This window comes from Dendronephthya gigantea, unplaced genomic scaffold, assembly GCF_004324835.1.
Source record: "Dendronephthya gigantea isolate DGI-Jeju-01 unplaced genomic scaffold, DenGig_1.0 000235F, whole genome shotgun sequence".
NCBI lineage: Eukaryota > Metazoa > Cnidaria > Anthozoa > Malacalcyonacea > Nephtheidae > Dendronephthya > Dendronephthya gigantea.
Genome location: NW_021163245.1, coordinates 168247 through 185824, shown reverse-complemented (window position 1 = coordinate 185824; position 17578 = coordinate 168247).

Here is a 17578-nt window from a genome sequence, read left to right as displayed (position 1 = left end):
TCACATGAAAAATTGAGAAAATAAAATAAAAATAAAAAATAAAGTCTGTCAGTTTGAACATAGTAAAACCATACATAGATTTGACTAGAACCAAAAAATATGCATCTCTACTGTAGATGCATTATATATTTTTATTTAATTTGTTGCTTTATGAAAATAAAGATAATAGAAACCTCTGCTAGCAGGGAAAGGCAGTATAATAATTGTAACAAGACTTTCAGATATTTCGTCTAAACTAAAGCCCGTTTCAAAATCGCGCTCGCGGTCCTTCGTTCTTCGGTGTAGGCTAACTGATTGTGCTCATTGTGAGTATTTGTATATAACTATAAGATGATCGTTATAAAATATAAATAGATCGAATAGTACTTGCCAACCATATAATTCACAATATTTAGCTCTCGTGACAACCGCAGCTTTGAGATCGAGCTAAAATAAGTAATATGTAAATGTCCGGCGACGTGGAAATGTAAGCAAACCATAGCAAACCATATATGAAGGTTGTGCAGGTACCGTGCCTGCAAGGGGGGACAAAATTCTCGACCATAATAATAAAAAAAACGGCCCTGGTTTTAAGAACTCGCTTGCGCAATGCGAGTTAATAAAGCACAACAAATTACACAAGTGGACATATGACAGTTTTTTTATTTTGAGTGACTGTAATCACAATAGGCTAAATCCTTGTTTTTTTTCTGGCCTTTAGAATTAGTGATGCTGATGCTATTCAAATAGCCATTGGGAATGTATGCCACAGACTCTGGAAAAGCACAATGATTATGAATTGCCTCTAGTAAGTGAATATAATTTGGATATAGATGTGTGCACAGTTAGACTGTTTTTCTGATTGGTAAAGATATATATTTGCTTCATCTATATGTTATTGACCACTCTCCAGCATTTTGCTTTTCGATTTCTCTTCACACTTCGCCCTTTTTGTGAACTGCAACTGCACACTAGTTGTATATTATTCAGTATTAAGCATTGACATTCCTATACATGTGCATGTAATGTCCCCTTTTAATAGATCCAACTTATCATACTTAAACTTAATGTACACTGTGTAATTGACAATTGATTACATTCTTGAGTTGGTGAACTAATTAATTTTCACTTTTATCACTTACTTTTTAGGGATCATTATTAAACTTATACCGAAGGCCTAGGGCTGTTTCTGAAATAAGTGAGTAATAATTTATCATCATTTTTAGTACGCTTCTGTAATATATTCTCTACAGTTGTTTGCACACAATTTTATAATTTTACCATATCTAATGCCAGGTGAAAATACTTGTCAATCAAGGGAAGGCATTTGTAAGATTCTTGAATATAGATAATGGGTAAGCAATATTCTGAAAAAAGAGAGGGAAGATTGGAATTAAAATCAGGATTTACATAAAGGCATGTGTATTTCGAATTTAGATACTGATGATGATGAAGACCATGCTTTGGATGAAGACACTTATTCAGATGCTACATTTGATCCAACATGTGACGAAGATAATGATTACGATGAAGACAACGCTTTAGACCAAGACACTGATTCAGATGCTACATTTGATCTGACATGCGATGTAGATGGGAGTCACAGATCCTAAAGGAAAGCTTGTGACCATTACAGTCTTGGGGAGAGAAATTAGTTGGACGATACCATCCTTCCCAGTCTTGACACTTACGTTTGTGAGTGTAGAGCTCGAAGGTGGTCACTTGGCTATTATTAAAGGTAGTGAGAGATCCAAGTTGAAATCATACCCTACAATTATAGATTGTTGGTCCACAGAGTGTGAAATTACCATTGCCATAAATTCATACACTGTCCTTTGGGATTGGGAGTTGTACAAAGAATCAGAAATACAAAGAGACAGAGCCACCCAAAGAGACAGAGCCACCCAGAGAGATAAACCAGAAAATGATTTTCTTGATAGCCTGTTAGGACTTAATGAACATGCTCACAGACCTGAAGAATCGTTAGGTTCAGGGTCATCAGAATCAGACTCCTCCGATGACAAAGAATCATTAGTTTGCTCACATTGTATTTTTTTGTATTTGTGACTGGAACAATAGGGTAAATTAGGAATTAGTATCGGTGGATTCGGCAAAACTATGTACAATACACATGTGACGGTGAAGGACAGTATTACAAATAAACATTGACTTAGGGGCCATTTATCTTGCTTGCCGGGACAAAATTCTAGCCAGGCTACTTTTGCTGTTTTGAAAGAAGTTGCGGTCAGTGATTTTGCGAAATCATGTTAATATAAGATTTTTTCAACCATGTGTGATGTTTAGTAGTAATTTCAAATTACATGTACGTTTCTTTGAATATTTTGTCCGTATCATTCCGGATATTTACACTACATTCGTAAGAATATTGCTGTATACAGTAATTACAGTAATATTGCATGATATTTTTTTGACCCTGAACAACACAGCATACGATGACTAAGCCACCGTATATTGTGTCGCATATTTAATTTGTTAGTGATTCCCAGCAGCATTTTGCGCTCTTGTTCGACTTTTCTGCTTTGCTCAGGGACATTCTTAATTGAAATAGCTGTATACAGCAAAATAAGTTCATGTACCTGCAATCCATGGATGAGGATCGTAATGAAATGGATGATGTTTTCTTCTTAGCATGAAAACAGCTTTTTTAAATGCAAATCTGGTTCCATCCACACTACTATTCTCCATAAACTCGTGAAGCCATTGCACATCTTTAAAAGGGACAGCTTCATGCCCTACCTCTGGGAGAACAACTCCTAGACAATAAAGTAATTGCACATAGTCATAGAATAATAATGAGTCATTGCCAATCGGGCGTTTAGGGTGCTCATCTGGATTCATAATCTGAATTACACCTTTCCCCACACATAACCTCTGTAATGTACCTTCTTTCACAACAGGAGTTAAGTACTTTTTGATGTCTTGAACTCGATCGCTTTTAGCATGTTTTCTGGCAATCGCAATCAGTTCAATAATTGATGGTGGTCTTTCAGCGCCCATCGTTCGTAAAGAGTTGAACTCTCCGTCCGTAACAAATCCTAGAAGATGATAAAATGTACAAACTGTAAACATTTTAAGTGGACATACACTAGTGTAAGAACAGTACTTACATTATTGTGTTTGTAGTCAACTAGAAGATTTTACAACCCCAAGTGATATTGTCCATTGATGATATACTGCATTATGATACCTAAATCTGTAAGCTATATAGTATCCTGTTACTTCTATTCCGTAAAACACATACTTACCAACTCTCAGCATATCCAGTTTCCTCATTTCATCAACCAACTGCCTCTTAAAACTTTGAACAGTCTTGTCTGTTATTGAACTGTATGAAAAGAATCTCACAGGAATAGCATACGGTTTGATGTTTCGCTGTTCTTCAGAAATCATGAATAAAAACACATAGCTTGCTGCCTCCCTTTGCTTTCCAAATACTCCTTTGCAGTATGGTAGCAAACCTTTGCGCATTTCTGTGAAATATTTGGCAATGTTTCCTTCCAACTGTTCATTTTTTTGCAACCTTAAAACAATTGGTAATATGTCAGATTGGAATGAGAGATTTTGCTTTGACAGTATTTCATATTCAACAACATCCCATGCCAATGCAAATAAGGTGTTTTCTTTAACATTACTAGCACCAAGTTTCTTCTCGTAAGCTTTCTTGGACTCTTCATATCCAGCTTTCAATAACATTAGGTCTTCTTTTATAATAGGCTGCATTTTCGTAAGATCTATTTAAAAAAGTTTTTGTATGTTACGCTTACGATATATGGCGTATAGCATCATCACTGGTTGTTTTTATGCACTTTTTTTTTCTTTCTGTCATCAAATTACTATTTGAGAAGTATCTCATTGTAAACACACATAGTAGACAAAAATACCTCATAATAACTCATTGCCATGTTTTCCTAATGCAAACGTCTTAGCAGCAGAAAGGCGTTGGTCGTATTTTTTTTAATTCTTGGAGCTTCCCATCACCAAAGTCAGTGTCTCCAGACCATTAATTTTTCAAACTCTCTCTTAATCCTATCCTAACGTCAAAGGCATTAGCTTTTATCCACCACCTGCCATCTTGGGCTTGTTGCTTTGCAGCTAATAGTGCTTTTACTTGCAAAATGACATAATTTCACAATGTTCTTAGGTTGCAACTATCAACGATGGCCTAAACTTTACAAAAATCTTCTTACAAGTACATTTGATACATAGCATATTGGAAATAGACAGAAGAAACAGTTCAGCTGTACTCCAATCTAATTAAAGCGTTACCAAACAAACAGGAGAATTACAGTACAATTTTTGCATATGATAAATAACAACAATGTGCCAGCTGGTTAAAATTCTAAATCAACAAAGAATTTTAACTCTATTACCTGTATTGAAGTATTCTTTGTAAATCCAGCATTTTTAATCTTTCGTTGAAGTTGGCGGACAGAAAGACCAGCAACATTTACTCGGGCCTGGAATTATAGTGATACAACATGCATTAATTAAAATGAAACAATTAAGGTGTATCAGTACCCTACCCCTCCCCTTAAAGTCCCCCATTCATGTATATAGATGCATTCACTTCCGGATGGTGATTTTGACTTACCAATACAAAAATATAAAAAAATATTACAAATAGAGGGGTATTCTGGGAGGTGTTTGGACAAAAAAAAGAGTATTTATAGATTAATTAAATATTAAGTACCTTTGTTGGATCTCTCTTAACATGCTTTGATTCACATGCAGATGTCTTGTCCAACCCATCCATATGAGTCAAATCATTCATGCTTAGTGACGACAGTTAATCGAAGGGGGATGGTTAGGCTAGCCGGCAAACTTCAAAAGGATTGCAAATTTATGTCGAGAGCCGGATAAATAAATGTCACATGGTCCCGTGCCTGCATTATTTCAACTTGATGACAGGAGCGGTATTATTCAAATAACAGATTGAAACACATCGTAATTATCGCTACTCTGGTTTTAGTAAATGAAAGTAATCACCACACAAAGATTAACTTTCACGACCCAACGTTTCGACACTCCGGTCTAGTGTCTTCATCAGGGGTGATCTGATGTTGAAACTCGGTTCCTTATATACTCTCAAAATGACGTCATCTATTAATCAGATGTAAATATTCTTTTGGCAAATAGCTTCCGTCATCCCTATTAAGGGCACAAAGACTCGCATTAATATGCCAGGCTTCCAAACAACGCCTTTGTCCATAACGATCATTAGTGGTAATGACATTTGAATCGTTCCACCCAATGTTATGGTTAGTTTGACACATGTGTTCCGCCAAGGCTGATTTTGAACTGTCTAATTTTGAAACGGCCTTTTGATGTTCTTTTAAACGTGTGCCGAACTGGCGTTTTGTTTGACCTAGATATTCTTTCTCCCAATCACCACATGGTATAGAGTATACAGCATGAGTTTTCTGTTTAGTCGCTACGCGATCCTTGGGTTTCACGAAAATATGTCCCAATGTCTGAAAGGGTTTTAAGGCAACTTTTATACCACAATTATTCAGGATCCTCCTGATTGATTCTGCAATTCCCTGAATGTATGGAACTATAGCAAAACCTGTGTTTGAGGAATCACCCTCTGAGGAATTGCATCTAGTCGAGACAGGGGATTTTAGACAATCATTTAAAAAGTTTTGTGGATAATTGTTCTCTCTCAGTACACTGAGGACATAATCACGCTCGTTGTCCCTAGCAACGCGATTGGATGGTAACGATTCAGCTCTTTGAAACAAAGTTTTTGCAACAGACTTTTTATGACTTTTTGGATGGTGTGAGTAGAAGGATAGATATTTGTCCGTATGTCCGTAAAGTTGGCTTTTTTGGATACTTATGTTCATAGAAATATCGAAGGGCAGTTAGAAACTGACGTTTACCCTAAACCTACACATACGGACAAATATCTATCCTTCTACTCACACCATCCAAAAAGTCATAAAAAGTCTGTTGCAAAAACTTTGTTTCAAAGAGCTGAATCGTTACCATCCAATCGCGTTGCTAGGGACAACGAGCGTGATTATGTCCTCAGTGTACTGAGAGAGAACAATTATCCACGAAACTTTTTAAATGATTGTCTAAAATCCCCTGTCTCGACTAGATGCAATTCCTCAGAGGGTGATTCCTCAAACACAGGTTTTGCTATAGTTCCATACATTCAGGGAATTGCAGAACCAATCAGGAAGATCCTGAATAATTGTGGTATAAAAGTTGCCTTAAAACCCTTTCAGACATTGGGACATATTTTCGTGAAACCCAAGGATCGCGTAGCGACTAAACAGAAAACTCATGCTGTATACTCTATACCATGTGGTGATTGCGAGAAAGAATATCTAGGTCAAACAAAACGCCAGTTCGGCACACGTTTAAAAGAACATCAAAAGGCCGTTTCGAACTTAGACAGTTCAAAATCAGCCTTGGCGGAACACGTGTGTCAAACTAACCATAACATTGGGTGGAAGGATTCAAAAGTCATTACCACTAATGATCGTTATGGACAAAGGCGTTGTTTGGAAGCCTGGCATATTAATGCGAGTCTTTGTGCCCTTAATGGGGATGACGGAAGCTATTTGCCAAAAGAATATTTACATCTGATTAATAGATGACGTCTTTTTGAGAGTATATAAGGAACCGAGTTTCAACATCAGATCACCCCTGATGAAGACGCTAGACCGGAGTGTCGAAACGTTGGGTCGTGAAAGTTAATCATGTGTGGTGATTACTTTCATTTACTAAAACCAGAGTAGCGATAATTACGATGGATTATATACCTGGTTGCCGTGAACTCATAAACTTCAATAGATTGAAACACATTGTGTATCAAGTTACATATAAAATATCGATCTATTGTCGAATTTTTTCGACAGCAGCAGGTAGTTTACAAGCGAAATAGAATTAGATGGATGTCTATGAAGATTTTGAGCACGTTGGTGATGAAATTCGGAGCGTGGAAGAGGGAAATATCGCCGATGAAGATAGTGGTGCCATAAATGTTATATTCGAAGCTGGCGAACCTAGCACTTCGACTGATGTTGACCAAACCTGTGATCAAACTGATGAATTCGAAGAAAATGAGACAGATTTATATTTGTTGAACCTAAGCGTCACTATTGCCGAGATGGAAGGCGAAGAAATCGATCAGAAATTCGATGATGCATTGGTTGAAATAGAAGGCATCAAATCTTTCCCATGCGAGAAATGCGACAAAGTTTGCAAATCAAAAGGCGGTCTTACCAGACATTTCAACTCTAAACATGGCCAGGTTCCAGCCGAACAATCGTTAATTTTAACTCTTTGTCACCCGCCAATCAAATTACATAACAAATGAAGCGTTCGATTCTAACGCGATTTTCTCGGCGTCCATTTTGTGTTTGCCGGAGAAAAATACATCATTCAAAAGCTCATAAGGTTGGCTACCGAGTAGAGAAAATTATTTCCAATTTAAAGCCAATTTTGCGACGAAAAATTGCATAAATTTGCATAATTATATTGAAACACTTGAGATAATTTTCGAATGTTGCCTAGTTACGGCCAAACAATGTGAATTGTCAAAGTATCGTTTAGATGAAAAGCTACCTTGTTATATTGGGATAATTTCTGCAAAGTTTCAGGGTAATTGATAAAAAGCATGTATTTTTTTATAATTTTTGAATTTTACACCTCAGAAATGCTAAAATCTGGTTATGGGACACATTTGCATAGGTTCAATTTTGAAACTATGCCACAGTCATATATTTATATATATTACATAGTGGTGGTAATAGTCTTTCAGAATTTAACTTTTTCCACGTATTTCTGCAATCCACAGCCTGTTCATACTTAGAAGTTCGAAACTAACCAATACCCATATTTGGCAAATCAATTCCTAGAGCACAAACCAATATGTTACTGCCCACATTTTTATATATAACTGGTATTTTTTTGGTCTGCACATTGAAAGAAAAGTTTTTAAACTCCTTCAGGAGCTTACAATCTTACAAACAGGCACTCATACCCACAGCACTAAGATTGTAGATGAAGCAAAGCATTCATAATTCAAATAATAGGCAGACTTTGTACACAGAGTAGAAAAACCTTTGAAAAAAAATGCATGTATTTATATCAAACAGAGTTCATCACAAATGAAAAAACATATGTTTGAAAAAAATGTATGTCAAACTATGAATGGTAATCACAATGGAGAAATATGACACAAAGTTCATTGTTTGACAAACTTGATTTTGGACAAAGTCCATCCTAATTTTCAAAAGCTAGAATTACTCATGACCTTCCAGCATAATCTCTACTACGCCAAACACTGAAACAATCAAACTCTCCACCTGCATGCATATACTTGTTGCACTGTGGCGCACTGCAAAAAGTTGTACACCTTATCTGCCCTCTACCCGCTGCATAACACACAACGCAGTGTAGTCGGACTCCCTCGGTTGTACGAACTAAATGAGCAGTACAGTACTGATCAGGTGGAGGTACAGGCTGAATTGCCTCATATATAGGTGGTCTCTCATATTCTGCTATTCCACAAATCTGTCGAATGATCTCTTCTCTAAATTCAACAATGGTATAACTTTTCGGGCGATTCAGAAGTGGATTGTTTGGATTGTCCTTACAATGTTTGCTGAAAAGAAGATAACCGTTAACAACAGCAATATCAATAAGATGGAAGAACAAAGTCTTCCACCACCTATAGCACTTACGAGACACATTATGGCAAGCTAGCATTTGATCAGATCGATCAACACCATTCATGAACTGGTTGTACCTATAAAAAGCATAAGGCTGGTCAACATCAATCTCTTCATACACACCACCTGTTTTTGTTCGTCTCTTTGCAGTCACTTTCTCATTCGCCGAATCAATTGATGTCACTAATGAGACTGGCTTATTGTCAATCCATTGCATCATTAGGACATTTGATTCTCTCTCCCAACGCATACTTCCTCTATCTTTCTTCTTTGCCCACTCCTTCACATTCTTCATGGATTTGGGGAAACCCTCCCTGTCAACCCTACATGTGCCAGATGATAGAGTGCCTTGTAAAAACAGATCATGGACTAGCTTAGGTGATGAAAAGAAATTATCAAAAAAAACATGATACCCTTGACCTAAATATGGCTTCACCAATTTCATAACGACATCATACCCTAGACCATGACTTGATGGTGCATCATGCTTTGATTTACCAATATATACATTGAAATCAATTGTGTAGCCATTTGAACTATCTGCTAAGACCCAAAGCTTTATCCCCCATTTGGTTGGCTTGTTCTTCCTATACTGCCTAATCCCTGACCTAGCTTTGGACTTCACCATTCGCTCATCTACTGCAATATTCTGGTGAGGTTGGTACAATAGATGGCATCTTTCCTTGAATGATGCAAGGAACTCATCAACCTTACGCAGTTTATCACCAGGGGTCTCATTAGCAGGGTCTACCACATGCAGAAATGCCATAAGGGCTTTATAACGGTTACGTGTAAGTATTTTCCTAGCCCAAAGACCATGATAAAGGGACTTTGTGCTCCAATACTTTTCCACTGCAGAATCAACACGAACCAAACCAAAATATATTAATATTGCAATCAACTTATTGATTTCCTCTTCATTCGTAGCTTTCCAGCTTCCCTCAGTGGTAAGATATGTTTGAAGGCCCCCACCTAAAATCTTCATGTAGGCATAGCTGTTAGTGTGGGCTACAACAGATTTTATCATCTCAGAGGTAATGAAAAGTTGGAAAAATTCCAAGGCAGTTGTCATGCCACCTCTCAGGACAGGGCCTACAAAATGAATTCCTGAGGGCCGCCTTGGTTTGAAAGCAGGGATGTTATTTTTAATATCTGCATGACTATATGACTTATAATCTGGTGCAATCTCGACCCTGCCACCCCTGGCCCTCCCTCGACCCCTAGCCCTCCCTCTAGGTTCCCTGGCTCTCCCTCTGGGCTCCCTAGCTCTCCCTCTGGGTTCCCTAGCTCTCCCTCTAGGTTCCCTAGCCAAAGAACTTGTACTATTTCCCTCTCCAACCCTACCACCTCTTCCCCTAATAGTAGATGCAACCATAGGGGGGTCAGCTTGCTGCTGCCTAATAGGGGATCGGCTCCTCACACTAGCACCCTCTCCCAAATCACTACCCCCTCTCTTCTCAACATCATCTTCTTCATTATCTTGATCTTCTTCACTCTTTTCACTACGAAATCACAATAAGAGCGTCAGCATACATTCGCATAGTATTATTTTTACTGTGATTGAGACAAAAATGCAAAATTTAAATGCCCGGACCATGTGGCTATTCCACGTGCAATGCGTCATGCTGATACATTTTGAGATCGGTTCAAACATTTGATTTGTGTGGCAATATATCACCAAATTCTTGCAAATATTACCATATTTTAGGAGTTATGTATATATTTTATATAGTTGTAATTAGATATTTCATTTTAGGCAGAATTCTAATGAGCAATAAAGGTCAACATTTGCAGTTGCGTCGTATGTAAATTTTCTCCTTCAACCATGACGCGACAATATCTGTTCACTAAAAATATGTAAATACTTGCCTTTGATCACTTTCCAAGTCAGCCAAAAGATGGTTTAGGTCATCCTCTTCCTCACTAGACAGGCCTTTCTCGTTAGCATTCGGTTCTTCGTCAAATAAACGCTTAAAAACATCGTCAATCGACAGTGCCATGTTCGCAATTGCAAAACAACAACAATAGCAGGGCGTCAAAGCTTGCGCGCGTCTATCATAGCCACCATGGGCTGTGATCTTGCTGTAAACCAATGAAATTCGCGATTCTAGAGCATTATGTAATGTAGAATCGATTGCCGAGGCTCTAAAGTCTCTACGGATAAAGGAACTCGGAGATTTTAGCACGTAAAGTTTGCCGGAGAATATCGATTGTGTCCCGAAGCCGGTACCTTTCCGAATATGCCCATAAATGTTGTTTGTTTATTGTATGACCTTGCGCAATTTCATATATAGATGCATTTTTATACAAGGATTCGAATGGTGGTATTTCTGTGCCCATATGTTAAATTCGCGCAAAGATATAGCCATACAAACTCGCAGGGATGATTGTTATGATCAACATCCGGTACAATATTCTGAAAATGCCTATTTCCCTGTTTCAAAAGAAAATAATTCAATATATCTCAAATGTAAACAAATGAAATTTAGTGTATTCGTTATTTTAGCATTTCTTGGCATAACAGACATGTTTTTGTCCACATAGAGTTATCACGGACAAATATATGGCCATATAAACTCGTATACTGTTTTCGGCCTACGCGCACACTAAAGGTCGGAAAGGTGTTAAAGTCTTTTTCGCTTGACGCGCTTGCTTCGATAGTCGAATCGATTAAGACCAAAATAAGTGAGGAAAAATTATATGGTACTGAAATGAGCGACAGTGTAAAGACAGCTACTGCGACCAAAGCTTTGTTCGATGCCCTGTATCCCCTGTTCGCAACGTTTTGTAAGAAGAAAAACCAAGACAAACTGGTGGAATCGTTTTTTGCTCTGATCAGAAGAGCGTGCGAATTGCTCGACTGCAAGGACTACAAGGCTTCAAATCTTATAATGATTCACATACCTGATCATCTTGTGGGATTTTATCACTCAATCAGTGGAGAACATACTGGGGAATCAGAAACTACAAAGATAAAAAAACTTGACCCAGCTGAGCGTGGGCCATTAGCATATGTTGCTGGTTATGTGGTTTCGAAGCTTTTCCAAAAGAACAAACGAAAGTCTGGAAACCAAAACGAGGAGCTACATTCTCTCTTGCAAAGCATGAAGTCAACTGATCAGTCAACAAGCTTTATTTCTGCTCGTTCTAGAGGTGGACTGGTTAATCCTTCAATGAACCTGGTGGGGATTTTAGAGGAAGCAGAATATTTATTCCGAAAGCAAATGAGTAAACCAGCCCAAGGCACATTGAGAAAAATACCCACTGATGCTATATGCAGTGATACCTTGGCATCGCCTGTAGTCAAGTCACTGTGGGATAACATTGTCATGTCCGCAGGAGTGAATCAATCCGGTGCCACACAAAAACTGTGCTTGGAAAATGTTGTCAAACTTTATTTGAGAGTCAGGTCATTTTCTTATGCCAGAGACTATTTGACTAAGCACAAGATAAAAGAAAAGCAACTGAAGAAAAAAGCATTGAGAAAGGATTTAAAACAATCTTGTCAATAGAAATAGTCCATATACCTGTATGGCTGTATCCAGCCAGTGATAATATGAATTATGTAAATAAAAAAATGTTGTCATAATCATGCATTTTTACATACATTGTTTCTATAAATTCCTCATTTCTCAGGGACCAGTAGAAGAAGAGGTGGGGGCTGGGGAACTGAGGGGGTAATATTTTTGATAATTGCAAGGAAATTTTTCCATTTAACTTTTCTGAAAGGACAAGTCATAATTTTTTAAAGATGGGCTACAAATTTTCATGCAACTATAAGGGGATAGGCTACAAAAATGCAGATACCGAAAATATACGATTTTTACATCCTTCCCTTAAACTTCATCATGGTCTCTCAAACAAAATATGATTTATTTTTTATTTGCTCTGAAACCTCCCTCCTTCCCACTAAACACCTTAAGCTTATTATAAAACATCTTTGTACATGCAGTTCTGGATTCTCATAAAAATTTGTGATTGTGAAAATCCCTAAATACAAAAATAGGCAAAAACATGAAATATTTCATTTAAAGTGTAGCCATAACCCAGACTTAATCTCGACAATAGATATTATCTATGTTGCAGTTTTGGTTTATGCAGAAATGATCACTTTAATGTTGAGGGTGTATTGTATATTTCACAAGTGTAAGTTAAACCATGTGCAATATCATGACTGAATAATCACACCAACACACTACTATTGGCTAGTTGCATAGAAGAATGCACATGTGACAATGAAGTGACCATATTTTGCATAGATAATAAGTTATTGACCTGGCATAGATAATAAGTTATTAGTATTCTAATCCAACCCATTTCATAACTATGGCTAAAATTAACCCACTGATATATTACTTGCTAATGTTAATAGCAAACTCCAGAATATATACAGTTTTACTTTGAGGGTTTCTTCCTCTTCTTTACGGGAGCATCACTGACTTCACCCCACTTCTGCTTCTTGTATCTTCCTCCAACATTGCCTCTCAATATTGGGACAATATCTCTCTGGGCTGCTATGGTTAAGTCATTATAACCAAATTGCTGTGCGGTTGGATTGTCTGCTCGACCACCTTTCGCTCTCTGATGTCCGAAGTAGTCTTCCAACACATCTTGCATGAAACGCTCACTCAAAACATATTTGAACCCTTCAGCAAGTAAAAACTGAATGGCCTCAATGTGTGAGTGAACATAAATTTTGAGGCCTTAAGTCTGTATTGACGAAAACATTTTACCCCTGTCATCAGCAGTGTACATTCCCTCTCGTTGCATGATGCTTTCTCTCCACTTCTCCAGGTACTGCAAAAAGACATCCCGCAACCAAGCAAATCTCTCATCATCTTGGGTAGTGTAAGGTTTGATGAAATGATTCCTTCTTCTGACATGCTCAGTCAATGACCTAACATTTGCACAGTCGAAGAAATCATTCATCATCTTACAAAATTCGGCTGTACCAAGAACATCATCATCATCTTTTGCCTCCAATGCTGTTGCCACAGACTGACTAAGAACCTGTGTTGCCAACTTCACCTTCATTTTACTATACGGAGTTAACACTACATGATCTAGTGTCAGTTTTGGCAATGTGTGCATGGCAAACTCCTGATCACAATAGAAAAGGTCATCAATGTGTCTGAACATTAAATATCTATCATTGTTCCACATTAGACGACTGCGGGAACCAGAGCCAGAGTTGTATAAACAATTCCGGGCGGTTTTCATTAAATGGCAGGCATCAGCAAAGAAGTAGATGAAGCGATCTGTGGCGAAAAGATTATCTACCTTGTAAATAATGTCACTGTCCATATCACTCATATATTGGGAATGGAGTTCAAAAAACTTGCGATTTGGAGATGCTCCATCATTGACTGCGGCGATAACCCAAAGGTTTAGTGACAACTCAAGCACTCCTACAACCTTCCAGAACATGGACATTATCTGGTAGGAAGTGACATTCCCAGTAAAATAATATGTAATGATATGTTTGAGGTCACTGCACATTCCTCCACCAAAAATGCAAGTGCATGAGTTGCCATTACATCTTCTTCACCCAGACTGGCATAGTTTGTCATTCGATCCCCGAGATCAACAAACCCTATTAACTCACCAGAGTACTTGTCAAAGACAAGGTTAGACTGGATTTTCATCTCATCCATAACCAACACCAGATACCGTTGAATGCCTGTCAAGGTAGCAGCCTTTTCCCGCAGAGATTCAATGTTATCCAAATTTATTCCAGCTTTAGGCTTGAAATAGTTCTTGTAATCGCAAAGAACTCTCTCACTGGGTAGAACCAATGCCCCACTCTCTCGTAACTCTCTGTAGGCGGCTGCAGACTTGCCATGCAAAGATAGTGCAAATCGAATAATTTGTGGGTGATATCTTCTTCCCATCTTTTTAGCTTGTAACAACTTCATCTGCTGCTCCCAAAAAAACTTCATGTGAGGAGTACTTTCTAGGTTCTGTCCACCCATAATTTTCAGAATGTCATTCTCTAGACTCTCGCTGATCCCTATTCCATCTTTTTCTACTCTCTCCTCCAACAATTTTATCTTGTCCTCCAACTGCTTGAACTGTAGACGAGATGCTTTGACTGTTGCTACTAGCTTTTGTGGGCCACAAGCAGCAAGAGAGGCTTTACTTTTCGCTGGAACTGAGGAAACCTTCTTCTTCCTAGCTTCTGCTTTCTTCAAAGTGCTAGCTGTCATTGAACATGGTTTGCACTGTTCTTTTGATACCAAGTTATTCAAAATAACTTTGCAATTTGGTGAACGAAATGATACATCAGACTGGAAATGGGTATCACAGATTGATTTGGGAACAGAATGTCGAATAACAACCGACTGAGTAAAGTGAGTTAATTGTTCATTCCAAGTTGGATCAACTGCTACAGTTTGAATGGCATCAATATCTTGTGGCAAGCCTGCACAAAGGTTAGAGTTGGTAACAAACCTTAACATTTCCATGGCATCGTCCAACGTTTTAAGGCATCTCTTTCTTTCCTGGTATATACTGTGGTCGTCTGGAATGGGCCAGTTATACACATACACAGTAAATTCTAAGCCAGTATTCACATCAACTGTAAATTTTGGGATGCTATGGGACTCGTCGTCATGACGTCGAGTCGTGGACGTTGATGGCATGTCAACATCAACAAACCTCATCAAATCTCGACGCTCTTTCGTAGGTTTATCATTACTTTTGGTCGGCAAGTTCTCGGTGGGAATGCTGCCAGTTACAAAGACCTTTCTTTTTGGATCTTAAAGAAAAATTAGAAACAGCATTAATAACAAGCAGTTTGTTATGCATGAATGGCCCTTTGTTCTAACATTCTAATTAGTCACGAATGTAATCAATATTGGCAACAATAAATAGGCGCACAAAATGCAACTATATACTCACATGTTAGAATGCATTCAGGCTTAAAGTGTCGTTCACAAATGTAGATGTTGTTTGCGTCAACACGTTTCTTCAACTCTGGTGTTGATTCTCGGGTTCTTAATATCAGCTTTAACCAAGCTTGTCTCGCGTTGTTTTTCAAATCAGACGTCTCCTGGCTTTCGTCAGCGCGAGCGGACGGTATTTTAAATAACGAAATTCCGTGTTTTCGGCTCATTGGACAGCCATAAAATGCACAATTTTCGACAGGCATAGCTTTCAACTCACCATACAAACCGAAAAATAAAACAAATACTAAAAAGATCTTTTCTAACATTCAATTTTCTATTGCTCTTGATCGTGTTTGCTATATAGCGTCGCAGTGGAATTTCCGAAGTGATGCAGGCTCCGGACCACGTGACCAAAATATTTTTGGTTGAATAACATATTTTGTCACGTGACCGGGCTAGCCTAACCATCCCCCTTCGATTAACTGTGGTGACAACTGGCACATATCCTCATTGGTCAAACCTGACCAGAGGGATGACACTTGTGTACTTTCACATTGTGTTTCATTGCTGTCGTTATTACTTCAACTCACTTCTGCAAAACAATAAAAAGATCCCAAATTGAGAAGCAATACCAAGTACATGATTATGACCAGACCCCAGAACTTTATTATCGCTGTAATTACTGTCAGTTGCTATGTTTATACGTTAAAACCAGGGCGCAGTGGGGCATATTGCGCCACAGTGCTTCTATTTTTTAATTGACAACTGCCATATGATCTTACCTGTCATTGAATGAGGAACATCTAGAGCTTAAGGGGCTAAATGAAAATTTAGATGTCAGTGGTTAATTTACTTAACAAGTATACACTCAGCTTTACACTAGCATACCATTTTAGAAAAATGCTAAATAAACAACTAATTTAAATCATATTGAAATGTATGTGATATGATAATGCACAACCAAGGTTGCCAATAGACATACCTTAGTGGTCCGTATATCACACAATTGCCAAGCAATTAATTGCAATGCAATATGGGAAACACATTTGGGGAAAATCTATTTTTATATGGATTGAAAACTGTGTGATATAAGCACCTCGAAGGTCTCTTGGAAGAAATAATCCACAATACTGTTTATCCCAGAACTGTTATAATACTAAGTACATGTTTGTGGTACACTAACCTGATTCACAATTAATTGCAAATGGAAGATCATCATCTGCAACAATGTCATTTTGTAAATCAACACCAGCATTATCACCAAAGGTTTCTGCAAGTGCTTGCTGAATTATGTTATTCTGAAACTGGTTGGGAACACTTAAATCTTTGATGGATGTCTCGTTTCAAATTTCTTGTGTGAAATCAATTTCTTCAGTGTCATTGGTAACTAACTACATCCACTGTCTGCAATCCCTTATTGCATTCTGACCACATTGGACCTCGTTGAAGAGCAGCCCACTTGTGCCCAAAATGTGCAAACATGCTAATTTCTTATTAAACAAAGTGCGGTTCAGGGTGCAAGTTGGTCACATCTTCTGAACCAAAGAACTAATATTATGGCTTAATAAGCCATAAGGCATCCTGTCCATTGGTAACTTACTCTGTCCTGCTTTACCAGGCTCCAAACATTTTCCAAGGTAATATATTAGATTTGGCTTGTTATGATCTCTTAAGTTTTTCATTGCATTTGCAATTATCCCAATGGTATCATGTGGCAGGAAAACTGAGCTAATATTGCTGGACATCCTTCCAATATATTGAAATAAAAGCCTTGAGAGTAGTTGCTCTTGTTGCATTGAAAACAAATGACCAAATAAAGCAATTATAGACTTTATTGCATGACCATTGGTGTCTGAAACAACTACCTTTTCAGTGGTGGGACTGTGCTCAAGTATTGGGGAAGGTTGACTGATGATGGGCATGCACGGAATTGTCCTGATTTTGGCGTGACGTACTACACACAACCAATGGGGAATCATCATCAAAATATTTTATATTGAAGTG